The 12508-nt window shown below is 34.1% G+C and overlaps 1 pseudogene; it reads right to left on the bottom strand.

Moving 5' to 3' along the window:
• Positions 1-2818: 2818 nt before the first annotated feature.
• On the bottom strand, positions 2819-11159 carry LOC105534182 (annotated as a pseudogene).
• Positions 11160-12508: the final 1349 nt, after the last annotated feature.

The following is a 12508-nucleotide window of genomic DNA, read 5'->3' as shown; positions in this document are numbered from 1 at the left end:
CCTTGATTGCTTTTAATTATGGTAAAATATATATAACATAAAGTTTACTATCATAACCACTTTTAAGTGTATAGTGGTATTAAATACAACCAAAATCTTGTGTTGCCTTTACCACTATTCATTTTCAGAACTTTCTTCATCTTGTAAAAATGAAACATTATACCCAATAAACAATAATTTTCCATTCCTCTCTTCCCCTAGCGCCTGGAAACAACCATTTTATTTTTATCTCTGTGGTATTTGACTACTCTAAGGACCTCACATAAGTAGAATCATATAATATTTATCTTTTTGTAACTGGCCTATTTCACTTAGCATAATGTCCTCGAGGCTCATCCATGTTGTAACACATGTCAGGATTTCCTTCCTTTTTCAGGCTGATTAGTATTCTAGTGCATGTATACCCTGCATTGTGCTTATCCCTGCATCCACAGATGAGTGCTTGGGTTGCCTCCACATTTTAGCTGTTCTGAATAACACTGCTATGAACATGAGTGTGCAAATATCTCCTTGACACTTTGTTTTCAATTTTTTGAATATAGAATATATACCAAGAATAGAATACTGGATAATATAATTCTATTTTTAATTTTTTGAGAAACCACCAAACCGTTCTCCACAGCAACTGTACCATTTCACATTCCCAACAACAAAGCACAAGGGTGTTATTCCTTTTGTCCTTTACACTATCTTGTCAACACTTGTTATTTTATAACTTTCTGGTAGTAGTCATGATAATGGGTATATGATAGTATTTCATTGTAGTTTTGATTTGCATTTCCCAAATGTTTACTGGTGTTGAGCATCTTTTCATCTGCTTACTGGCCATTTGTATATCTTCTCTGGATAAAATGTATATTAAAATTTTTTGCCCATTTTAATTTTTACTATTTTTTATTTTCTGTGGTAAACAGAAAATGATTTAATAGAAAAGAATAAAAGATATGAAAAACTAATGAAAATATGAACAAAAATCTAACAAGAAATGCTATTAAAATAGGCATCAATTATAAGACACTCTAAATGCATAATTAAAACAAACAAATAACCCCCCCCCCAAAATTACAGCTCTTCCCAGGAATGCTGTTTGCCACAAAATGTTCCTTACTGAGCAGAGTGACATGAGTTTTACTTTGCCTGTGGTACATATCATAAATGCAAATTTCATAGCAGACACTAGAGACAATGTTTCACTGAATACACTTTTTAAAACAATAGCTGACGTATTACAACATTCTTGCCTTCTAAAGAGATATTCACTGATCTTCCCACACTTATCAGATATTTAATAACTTTTTTTGTTTTCTTTTTTGACAGGGTCCTCATTCTGTCACCCAACCTGGAGTGAGGTGGCACAATCTCAGCTCACTGCAACCTCTGCCTCCTGTGTTCAAGCAATTCTTCTGTCTCAGCCTTCCCTCTGGAGTAGCTGGGACTACAGGCACCTGCCATCATGCCTGGCTAATTTTTGTATTTTTAGTAGAGACGGGGTTTCACCTTGTTCATCAGGCTGGTCTTGAACTCGTGACCTCAGGTGATCCATCCACCTATGCCTCCCAAAGGGCTGGGATTACAGGCATGAGCCACCGTGCCCTGTCTAAGAACATTTTGTTGTACTAGAATGTTAGAAATATTGAACATTGTTGGAAGCCTGGCCAACAAAATGGTATTTGTGAATATGATTGGGTGGGTGGGGGGAGAAGGATTAGGAAATTAGGGGGTGAGGTTTAACAGTCACCAATGCGCACTTCTTATTTCCCTTAAAAAAACAAAGTTTCATAATATTAGGAAATACCAATGTGTCAAAAAATTAAGAATCGAAAAAAACATTTACAATAGCTTTTTTACATTTAAAAAAGTTAAATCATAGAAGAACTGACTGATAGTTGTGCCTACATTTTTTGTGTGGACACTCTATACACTGTGGATATATATGTACATATGTTAGCAGCAACTTTATAATTTGCACCTCCCTATTGATTCCAAAATCAACCCCAAATAAAATTTTCTTTGACTATTTTAAGAGAATGGATACTTTCTTACCAATCAAAACTGTACAGAAGTTTGTACCAATCAAAACTGTACAAATCTAATCAGATATTATTATCTGCATATATATCTGTAGATATATCTACAGATATTATACTGTAGATTAAATTATTGCACAAAATATGCAAATTTTCAAATTATTTGATATTTCTAGAGCAATATATTACAGATAACAGTTCTACAGCTTAAAACTAGAATCTGGAAATAAAAAATAAAGAATTATGTAACTGTTTAAAAATTCACTTCATTGAATCATAAATTTTGTTGAAAAAAGTTTACAAAGTTCGAAATGAAGTACAGCAGATCTTTACAATACTAAAAAAATTAGTTCAAGAACTTTCTTTTTAAACATTCCCACAGCCTTTCGCCTAAAATCTTATGCGCAGTATGGCAGGAAGGAGTGATGTCAAAGCAGAGTCCGTTTCATTATAAGGAGCCACACCAGCACACATCTTGCAGCGCTCAATTTCTCTTCACTCCTATCAAGCAATCCTGAATGAGGTAGTTGTTCATTACTGTGATTTCTTCTATCCTTGATTTTGAATCCTTGAGGTATCGGTAAATAAAAACCTGCAGATGCCTTGTCAGTAAGGATTCAAGTTAGGTTATTAAAGTGTGAAATCTTACTCCACTGGAACGATTTGGTTTAATTTTGTGCATGTGTGTTATAGTCCCACTAAGTAGTTGTTACTTAAAAGTTAAGAAGGACTTCTCAGACTCCATGAATATTGAAGGACTATAGTAAAAATCCAGAATGGGTCAGAGATTTCTACATTGCATATGGATCAAATCTGCCCAGCTACTCTAGGACAACTCAGTAGCAAAACCAATACTCATTCTCTGTTTGTACCATGGCTGGCCATTGTGTTCTTAATGTTTTGGTGGTCTGGAAGATATCTACAACTCCTTCATACTGATTATTTCCAAAACAATGCTCAATGTTGTGAAGATTTTACTCCTTCCTAGCTCACATTACAATGAACTGAAATAGGTCCATCTTGACCATAGTACTCTTTTGTTTTTATGCACTTGGCCAATGAAGTCAATAAATCTTCTTCCAGACTTTGGCATTTTTTACTCTGGCCAGTCAGTAAACTGGAACTGTCTCACTGTTCAGGACCAGCTGTCCTTGGCATCTATTCCCTTGAGATAAACTATGGCATCTTGTACTCAGCCATAGGATCTACCACAAAGTACTGGTATCTTGTGGATTATTCTTTTGGCCAGTATTGGTGACAATTTTCTCTGCCCATTTCACACAGCTTGATGAAATTGTGTTTCCAGAGCATCCACTAGAAGTCCTCAGTGATCTCTTTCAAGGGTCCCTAATGTAAGCTTTCTGTTGTTCTTTACTCATCAATAAAACTGGCATTGATGTAACCAGATCCTTCTACTCCATGGATAAGCTGCAAGTACGACCTCGTGGATTCCTGTGGTGTAATATTAACAAGGTGATTTTTGAAATTATTGCATGGAAGATTGGCACTGATAAATCCTGAGATTTGAGCTTTTGAGCTGGTTAGATGCTTAAATTTGAGCACCATTCCTATGACATTTTGTCCCGTCTCTATTTGTGTCAGCTTCTAATAGATGCATACAAGTTTCTAGCTGGCACTTTGGTATTTACACAAGTAAATGCTTCTAACCGTGCATCATGGACAAAGATAGATTGGTCTCCTGCTTGAACCATGTAATTCCTCTGGGGTCTCATTAAAGTTGCATGGGCATAATTATCTATAGTTTTTTCATGCTTGATTCTTTCTAACATGGCATCTATGACAATGAAACAACCAGTCCAGCCAACTCTTGCAGATTCTGCATGGTGGAAGCTAAAGGGGGGAGTAAGTATGTCACATGGTGAGAAAGGGAGCAACACAGCCTTTGTCAATTTTTAAATCAAATTGTTGTTGGGATTTTTTGGTTGTTTTTAGTTCTGTATATATTCATGATAGTAATCCTTCATAAGTTATATGATTTGAAAATATCTTCTCTCATCCTATGGTTTGCGTTTATCACACTTGGCTGACAGTGTCTTTTGATTCACAAATGTATTATTATTATTATTATTATTATTATTATTATTATTAGAGATGGAAGTCTCCCTATTTTGCCCAGGCTGGACTTGAACTGCACTCAAGCGATCCTCCTGTCTTAGTCTTCTGGGAAATTGGGACTACAGATGCATACCATCACATTCTAATTTTAAAAACTTTATGAATTCCTATTTCTCTATTTTTGTCTTTTTCTGTGCCTTTGGTGTCATATCCAAGAAAGCATTGCCAAATAAATGTCATGAAGCTTTTTCTTATGCTTCTTATAACAGTGTTAGAGTTTTAGTTTACCTTTAGGTTTTTGGTACATTTTGAATTAATTTTTGTATAAAGGGTCCAACTTAATTATTTTGCATGTGGATATCCAGTTTTCCCTGCACCATTTGTAGAATAGATAGTCCTTTCCCCATTGAATGGTTTTGGTAACCTTGTCAAAAATCATTAGACCATGTATGTGAGGATCTATTTCTGGGCACTCTATGCTATCCCACTGGTCATAAGTCCTTGATGCTAGTACTTTATGGTTTGATTAATATAGCTATGTAGCAAGTTTTCAAGTCAGGGAGTGTGTGTCTTTTGAGTTTGTCCTTTTTCAAGATTACTTTGACCAATGTCCCTTGAAATTCGATATAAATGTTAGGGAGGATTTTTCTATTTCTGATAAGTACATCACTGGGATTTTGATAGGTATTGCATTGAATTTGTAGCTCACTTTGGGTAGTATTAACATCTTAATCATCTTAATAATATTAATCCTTCCAATTCATGAACATAGAATGTCTTTCCAATTATTTATGTCCTCTTTAATTTCTTTAAGCAATATTTTGTAGTTTTTGTTGTACAAGTTTTTAACCTTCTTGACTAATTCCTAAGCATTTTATTCTTTTTGATGCTATTGTAAATGCAATTTTTTAAGTTTCCTTTTCAGATTGTTCAGTTAGTCTATGAAAATGTAACTGATTTTTGTGTGCTAACTTTATATCCTCCTGCTTTGTTGAATTTGTTATATCTACATTTTTTGGTAGAATTTTTAAGGTTTTCAATATATATGATTGTGTCATCTGCAGGGATAATATTACCTCTTCCCCTCTTCCTTTTCCATTCATATGTGTTGTATTTCTTTCGCTTGACTCATTCATCTGGCTAGAAATTCTAATACTATACTGAACAGAAGTGCCAAAATTAGCAACTCTCGCCTTGTTCTTGATATTAAAACTTTTAGTTTTTCATAATTGAGTATGATACTCACTGCAGGTTTTCATATATGGCTTTTATTATGTTGGGTGGTTTCCCTCTATTCTTAGTTTGTTGAGTGTTTTATCATGAAAGGGTGTTAAATTTTGTCAAATGCTTCTCTTTGCATCAATTGGGATGATAATGTGTGCTTTTTTTAGTACTTTCTTTCTGTTAATGTGGTGCCTTGCATGGATTGGTTTTTGCATGTTGAATCATCTTTCCATTCCAGAAATAAATCCCATTTAGTCATAATGCATAATGCTTTTAATATGTAACTAAATTTAATTTGCTAGTGTTTTGTTTCAGATTGCTATATCAATGTTTATCAGAAATTTTGGTCTGTAGATTTGTTTTACTGGTGATGTTTTTGTCTGACTTTAGTATCAAGGTGATACTGGCCTTATAGAAAAATTAGAAAATGTTCTCTTCTCTTCCATTTTTTGAATAATTTGAGAAAGATTTGTGTTAATCCTTTGAGTCTCCTTTAAACATTGGTAGAATCCACCAGTGAAGCCATCAGGTCCAGGAATTTTCTTTGTTGGGATATTTTTGAGTACTGATTTAATCTTCTTACCAATAGTTACAAATCTATTTAGGTTTTCTATTTCTTCAAAATTTAGCCTTGGCAGGCTTAATGTTTTTTATAATTTCTCCATTTCACCTAGATTAGCCAATTTGTTAGTGTACAATTATGAATGTTTAATTTTAATTTCTCTGGAATCACTAGTAATGTCCCCATTCTAATTTCTGAATTTAGTGATTTGAGTCTTCTTTTTTTATAGCTGTTCTATTCGAAGTTCTGTCAATTATTTTGATCATTTCAAATAATCAACTTTTGGTTTCCCTAATTTTCTCTATTGTTTTTCTATTCAGGGCTTCATTTTTCTCTGCTATAGTCTATTATTTCCTTTCTTCTGCTATATTTGGCTTTAAGTTGTTCTCTTTTTCTGGTTCCTTAAGTTGCCAAGTTAGGTAGTTGATTTCATATCTTTGTTGATTTAAACATGTTTATAGCTATACATTTTTCCCATTAGCACTACTTTCACTGTGTCCCATAAGTATTGGAATATTGTGTTTTTGTTTTAATTTATTTCGAATTATTTTCTAACTATTGCTTGTTATTTTTTCTTTGATCCACTGGCTGATTTGGAGTTTGTTTTTTAAGTTCCACAAATGTGTTCATTTTCCCATTTTCTTTGTGTTATTGACTTCTAACTTCTTCTCATTGTGTACAGAGAAGATACTTTGTACAATATCTATATTTTATATCTATTAAGACTTAGTTTGTGGCCTAACACGGTCTGCCTGGAAAATGTCTCATCTGCAGTTAAGAAGCATATGCATGTAGCTGTTGCTGAGTGAAGTGTTCTGTACATGTCTGTTAGATCTAGTTGATTTATTGTGTTAAGTCCTCTGTTTTTTTTACATATCTTCTGTCTGGTTGTCTATGGATAATTGAGGATGAGATATTGAAGGCTCAGACTATTACTGTATAACTTTTTATTTCTTCAACTTTGTCAGGTTTTGCTTTATATATATTTATAGTCTGCTATTAGGCATGAAAATATTTATAACTTTTATATCTTTTTGCTATATTGAAACTTAAAAAAATAGTTATATTTTAAGTTCTGGGATACAGGCGCAGAACGTGCAGGTTTGTTATATAGTATACATGTGCCATGGTGGTTTGATGCACCCATCAACCAGTCATCTACATTAGGTGTTTCTCTTAATGCTATCCCTCCCCTAGCTCCCCATCCCCTGACAGGCCACAGTTTGTGATGTTCCCCTCTCTGTGTCCATGTGTTCTCATTTTTCAACTCCCACTTATGGGTGAGAACATGTGGTGTTTGGTTTTCTGTTCTTGTGTTAGTTTGCTGAGAATGATGGTTTCCAGCTTCATCCATGTCCCTGCAAAGAACATGAACTCATCCTTTTTCATGATTGCATAGTATTCTATGGTGTATATGTGCCACCTTTTCTTTATCTAGCCTAACATTGATGGGCATTTGGGTTGGTTCCAAGTCTTCGCTATTGTGAACAGTGCTGCAATAAACATAAGTGTGCATGTGTCTTTATACTAGAATTATTTATAATCCTTTGGGTATATATCCAGTAATGGGATTGCTGGGTCATAAAAATAATGACCAAAAGAGAGCAGAGGTGACTATACAAAATCAGACAAAATAAACTATAAATCAGAAAAGTTGGCATGAACAAAAATATTATGTATTAATAAAAATGTCTGGTTAGAAACACTAAGATTTTGGAGAGCAAGAAAATGCACTTATGTACATTTTTACCACAGTTTTTCAGCACAGGAAACTTGCAAATAAAAACGAAAAGAAAGAGATGCTGAAGGAAAAGTAGCAGCTTGAACATTTTCAAAGTCACTGGGCTAGGAGAAAAGAAAACAAAAATAAAAACCAACATTCCTGAAGCTACCAAGGAAGATAGCACTTAATGAGGACAAGATCCTGAAGAAAAAAGTTATATATGCATGAAGTGATATGTAAGAAATTAAACAAAAATCATATACTAAAACAGCTAAATAGGAAAAAAAGTTTATAGAATAAGAATATGAAGAAAAAGTATTTTATACAGCTGTACAATGTATTTGTGTCTTACTTTAAGTGTTCTTCCAAAAGAGTCAGAGTTAAGAAAAATAAGTTTATAAAGTAAAAATGTAATAAGGAGCTAACATTAATATATTATTGAAAAAAGAGTTTTCAAAATGAATCTAGTGTAGCCTAAGTGTACAGTGCTGCTAAAGTCCACAGGAGTGTACATAATGTCCCAGGTTTTCACATTCACTCACCACTCACTCACTGACTCACTCAGAGCAGCTCCTAGTCCTGCAAGCTCTATTCGTAGTAAGTGATTTATACAGATGTACCACTTTTAACCTGTTTTAATATATTTTTACTTTTCTATGTTTAGATACACAAATATTTATTATTGTGTTATAATATCCTATAGTATTTAGTACAGTAACATAATATACACGTTCATAACCCTAAGAGCAGTAAATGACATATCATATACCCTAGGTGTCTGGTATGCTATATCATCTAGATTTGTATAAGTACACTCTATAATGTTCAAATAACACTGAAATGGCCTAATGAAGCATTCCTCAGAATGTATCCCTGTACTTAAGTGACACAGGACTGTACATGATCAAATGTGTTATATTATATTTGTAATGAATTGAACACCACAGACTCTTTAGCAATTCTACCAGATTAACTCATTTCTGTGCATATGTAAATAAAACTTTTCTTTCCATCTGTATGTACATGAGGGGTATACTGAATTGGCATGAGGAGTAGTTAAATTACTACAACCCTTTGCAAGTAATTACAGAATGAATTGGATTTAAAAAATATTATGCAACTAAAAGATATGATTGAGACTGAATTATGATAAATACAATAGAGACTGAATTGGGACTTTATAATATAAAATCAAAAAATAGTGATTGTATCATTTTTATTATTTATAAAGTTTTATAAGTTTATATTTATAAAAAATTCATACTAATAAAGTGTCAGTTCTGTGGTTTCATGTGTTTATTAGCAAAAAATCAAGTTGCTTCTATAAAAGTTGTAAAACTACTAAAGAAAAACTATAAGAACATTTATGGAAGAGTTTGTACCTGCAGTGCCTAAAGAGTGCTTGATGATGCTTATTTGATGATTAAATGGATAAGCTAACTTATGTGGCTAATAGCCATGTATATATAAGCCTTTATTTGATGGTCTTAAATTTCTTGGGCAATAATACTTTTCATATCCATGTATGAAAATAATCGACTTTTAAAAATCGTACACATCTTCTTAGTTACAAAGCCAAATGACCAAATGGCTTCCATAAATATATATCAAATGTAATCTCTGTTTCAGCTACCATTGTGGCACAGGTGTGAACTTAACATCTGCATCAAATTAGGATGATCTTTTTAAGAGGTGAATTGGAATGCTGCAGAATTCCACTAGAGACTGTGTGAAATGTGGATAGGAATAGCTAAAAACACTACAACTACTGAATTAGCTAAATCCTTCGAAGCTGACAATGCTACATCCTGGAATGTAAAAATAAAAACAAGGATGCAACTGGAAAAATACATTTGAAGGTGCAAAGCATGCACTTGGTTGAACACTTATGCCAAGGATACAGGAAGTAAAATGCAGCTGCACAGAACTGAAAATATTTTCTGGAAAGTAATGCTGACAGGTGATATGCTTTTGAAGAATGACTTTTTATTAGCCATGCAAAAATATGCAAAGGTTGTTTTCACCCAGCATGTTCTGGGTCTACAAGACATTCTGCAAATGTACTGAGGTCTGCTACCAAAAAAGGAAGAAAAACAAAAATAAATATTTCAATATTTCTAATATTTCTCCTGGTAAAAGCCCTGAAGTGATGTAAAGTGCCTACATTATAATGAAAATGAACTTGAGCAAACCCTGCATTTGGATGTGGATTTTTCTCATGGATCACAATTGTTGAGTATGTGGGAAAGAAAAGGAGCATTATTTGTTATAATACTTTAACAACTATTTCAATACTGCTTGTTAGACAATTTTTAGTAAGACTACACAAAGCATTTTAGGAGATATGTGGAAAAATAGATGTTGACCAGTATTACTGTGGTATATAGGTGGAATGCAATTGCTCTTTGATACAAAGCTCCACAAACAAGTTTTTTTTTTTTTTTTTTTTTTTAAACTACAGGTTTTCCCAGTTAACCTGTAACTGTATTTTTTTTTTCTTAGATAGATAAAGTGATGGAAAAGAAGGATGAATAGTCTGCCCAGGACTCATAATGTTGATATTTCTTTCTTATAGTTAATTCACAGAGCTGGTTATCACTGGTAAATCTTTGTGGAAAATTCTCCATTCTTTTTTCTTTAGAAGTAAAAAGGGACTGTTTCATGTTTTATCCAAATTTACAACCAAATTGGTAAGGAAAATATGAGTCAAAGTATTTTCTAAGTCATAAATATTTTTGAATGTTTTTGCTACTAAAGTTTCACCATAACAAATCTCAAAGAAATAACAATATACTAATAGGGCTTTTATGCTCTTCAAGGAAGTTCTGATGGGAGCATTTAACTCTGGCCCCAACCTGGAGACTACCCGGTTACTTATTGTCCCTGAGGTTATAATCATACCCTGAGGTCAATGGCTTCAATTCTTCTGTAGTTGCTGGTCACCTGTGGGACAGAACTGAGTCCACCTCACATTCTGTGTTGGGCACAGCTGAAATTTAGTGAGTTCAGTTGGGCACAAAGCTGGGTAATGTTCAAATAGAATAAAGTAAAGCATAAAGCTGTATCTTTTTCTTAACCACCCTCTGTACCTACCCATTAGTAATAAATTTGACTGAGTGGTTAGAGTTTGGGATGTAGAAGCAACTCTAATGTTTAAGAGATGAGTCTGATAGTTTACTCTTTTTTAAAATAATTTTTGAATATTGAAATTATTAATTTCTAAATAACACTCTCTAAAAAATCTAGATCAAAAATTGTTATTTCATCAGGAGCATTAACTAAATAAACATTGCTAATAATAACATTGAAAAGTATTACACACCTATTGGCTCAAGATTATGGCTTTTGGTAGAAGAAATAGCAGACCATAATTCAGACTTCATTCATTTTACTTTCAGCAGTGCCCATCAGGAGGAAAGGGTTTGCCAATCTAAATTTGAGCAGGTTGGTGAAGTATGCATATGTCTTTACAAACTTACTGCATAGTTTCATTTAACAAATCTTCAGGTTCAATTTCACCCTCGATACTTACCTTATAGAGATACATATCACAATTATTAGGTGAATTTATGCTTTTAGGGTTTGCAACATACATATATATTCACAAGTTTATAAATTCTGTTTTTAAAGCCATCAGATGTTGTGAGACTTACTATCATGAGAACAGCACAAGAAAGACCTGCCCCCATGATTCAGTTACCTCCCACTGGGTCCCTCCCATGACATATGGGAATTCAAGATGAGATTTCGGTGGGGACAGAGCCAAACCATATCGAGAGCTTAATTGACAAGTGCAATCATCCCACACACCTGACCCCACTTGCCTATACCTTTCATCGGAGGTCCGATAAAAATGCCTGAGGCTCAGTGTCCATTTAGGGTTCCACTTTCTCACCAGGATGTCTGTAGAAGAGATGCATAGTCTTATGAGAGAGTAAAGTATATACCTTTTTAAAGAATTTGTTTACTATAATATTCTACTAAGTGCATTTATTATCTTGCTTTCTCGCCTACCAAAAAAGGAAAAAGTAATCATCTTAAATACATTTTTATAGATGATACTATCTTCAAACTTTCAACAAATGTTTTCCTGTATAATTTTTTAAAGGTTTATTAAGTGATAATTACTTACTGATAGATTATTGTATAGAAACTTTACTGGAAGGGATTCAGGAAAACTGAATAATTGAAGAAATCACAGAGAAGTTCAGCTTCTGATTCACCTTTGTGGGTAATATGGTTAGGCTCTCATCTTGAATTGTAATCCTCGTGTATCAAGGAAGGAGCCTGATGGGAGGTGATTGGATCCTGGGGGTGGTTCCCCTATGCTGTTTTCTTGATAGTGAGTTCTCAGGAGAGCTGATGGTTTTAAAAGTGGCTCTTCCTTCTTCACTGTCTCTTTCCTGCCACTATTTAAGATGCGCCTTGCTTCCCCCTTAGCCTTCTACCATGATTGGAAGTTTGCTGAAGCCTCCCCAGCCATGTGGAACTGTGAGTCAATTAAACCTCTTGATATGGTTTGACTGTGACCCCACTGAAATCTCATCTTGAATTCCCACGTGTTGTGGGAGGGACTCGGTGGGAGGTAATTGAATCATGGGGGCGGGTCTTTCCTGTGCTGTTCTCGTGATAGTGAGTAAGTCTCACAACATCTGATGGCTTTATAAACAGGAGTTTGCCTGCAAAGGCTTTTTTTTTTTTTTTCCCGGCCGCTATCCACGTAAGATGTGACTTGCCCCTCTTTGCCTTCTGCCATGATTGTGAAGCTTCCTAAGCCACGTGGAACTGTGAGTTCTCCATTAAACCTCTTTCTTTTGTAAATTGCCTAGTCTGGGCTATGTATCAGCAGCGTGAAAACAGACTAATATACCTCTTTTCTTTATAAATTACCCAGTT

This window comes from Mandrillus leucophaeus, unplaced genomic scaffold (assembly GCF_000951045.1).
Source record: "Mandrillus leucophaeus isolate KB7577 unplaced genomic scaffold, Mleu.le_1.0 Scaffold131, whole genome shotgun sequence".
In the NCBI taxonomy this organism is placed as follows: domain Eukaryota; kingdom Metazoa; phylum Chordata; class Mammalia; order Primates; family Cercopithecidae; genus Mandrillus; species Mandrillus leucophaeus.
The sequence above is the reverse complement of the archived record's forward strand: the minus strand, read 5'-3'. Positions and strand labels throughout refer to the sequence as shown.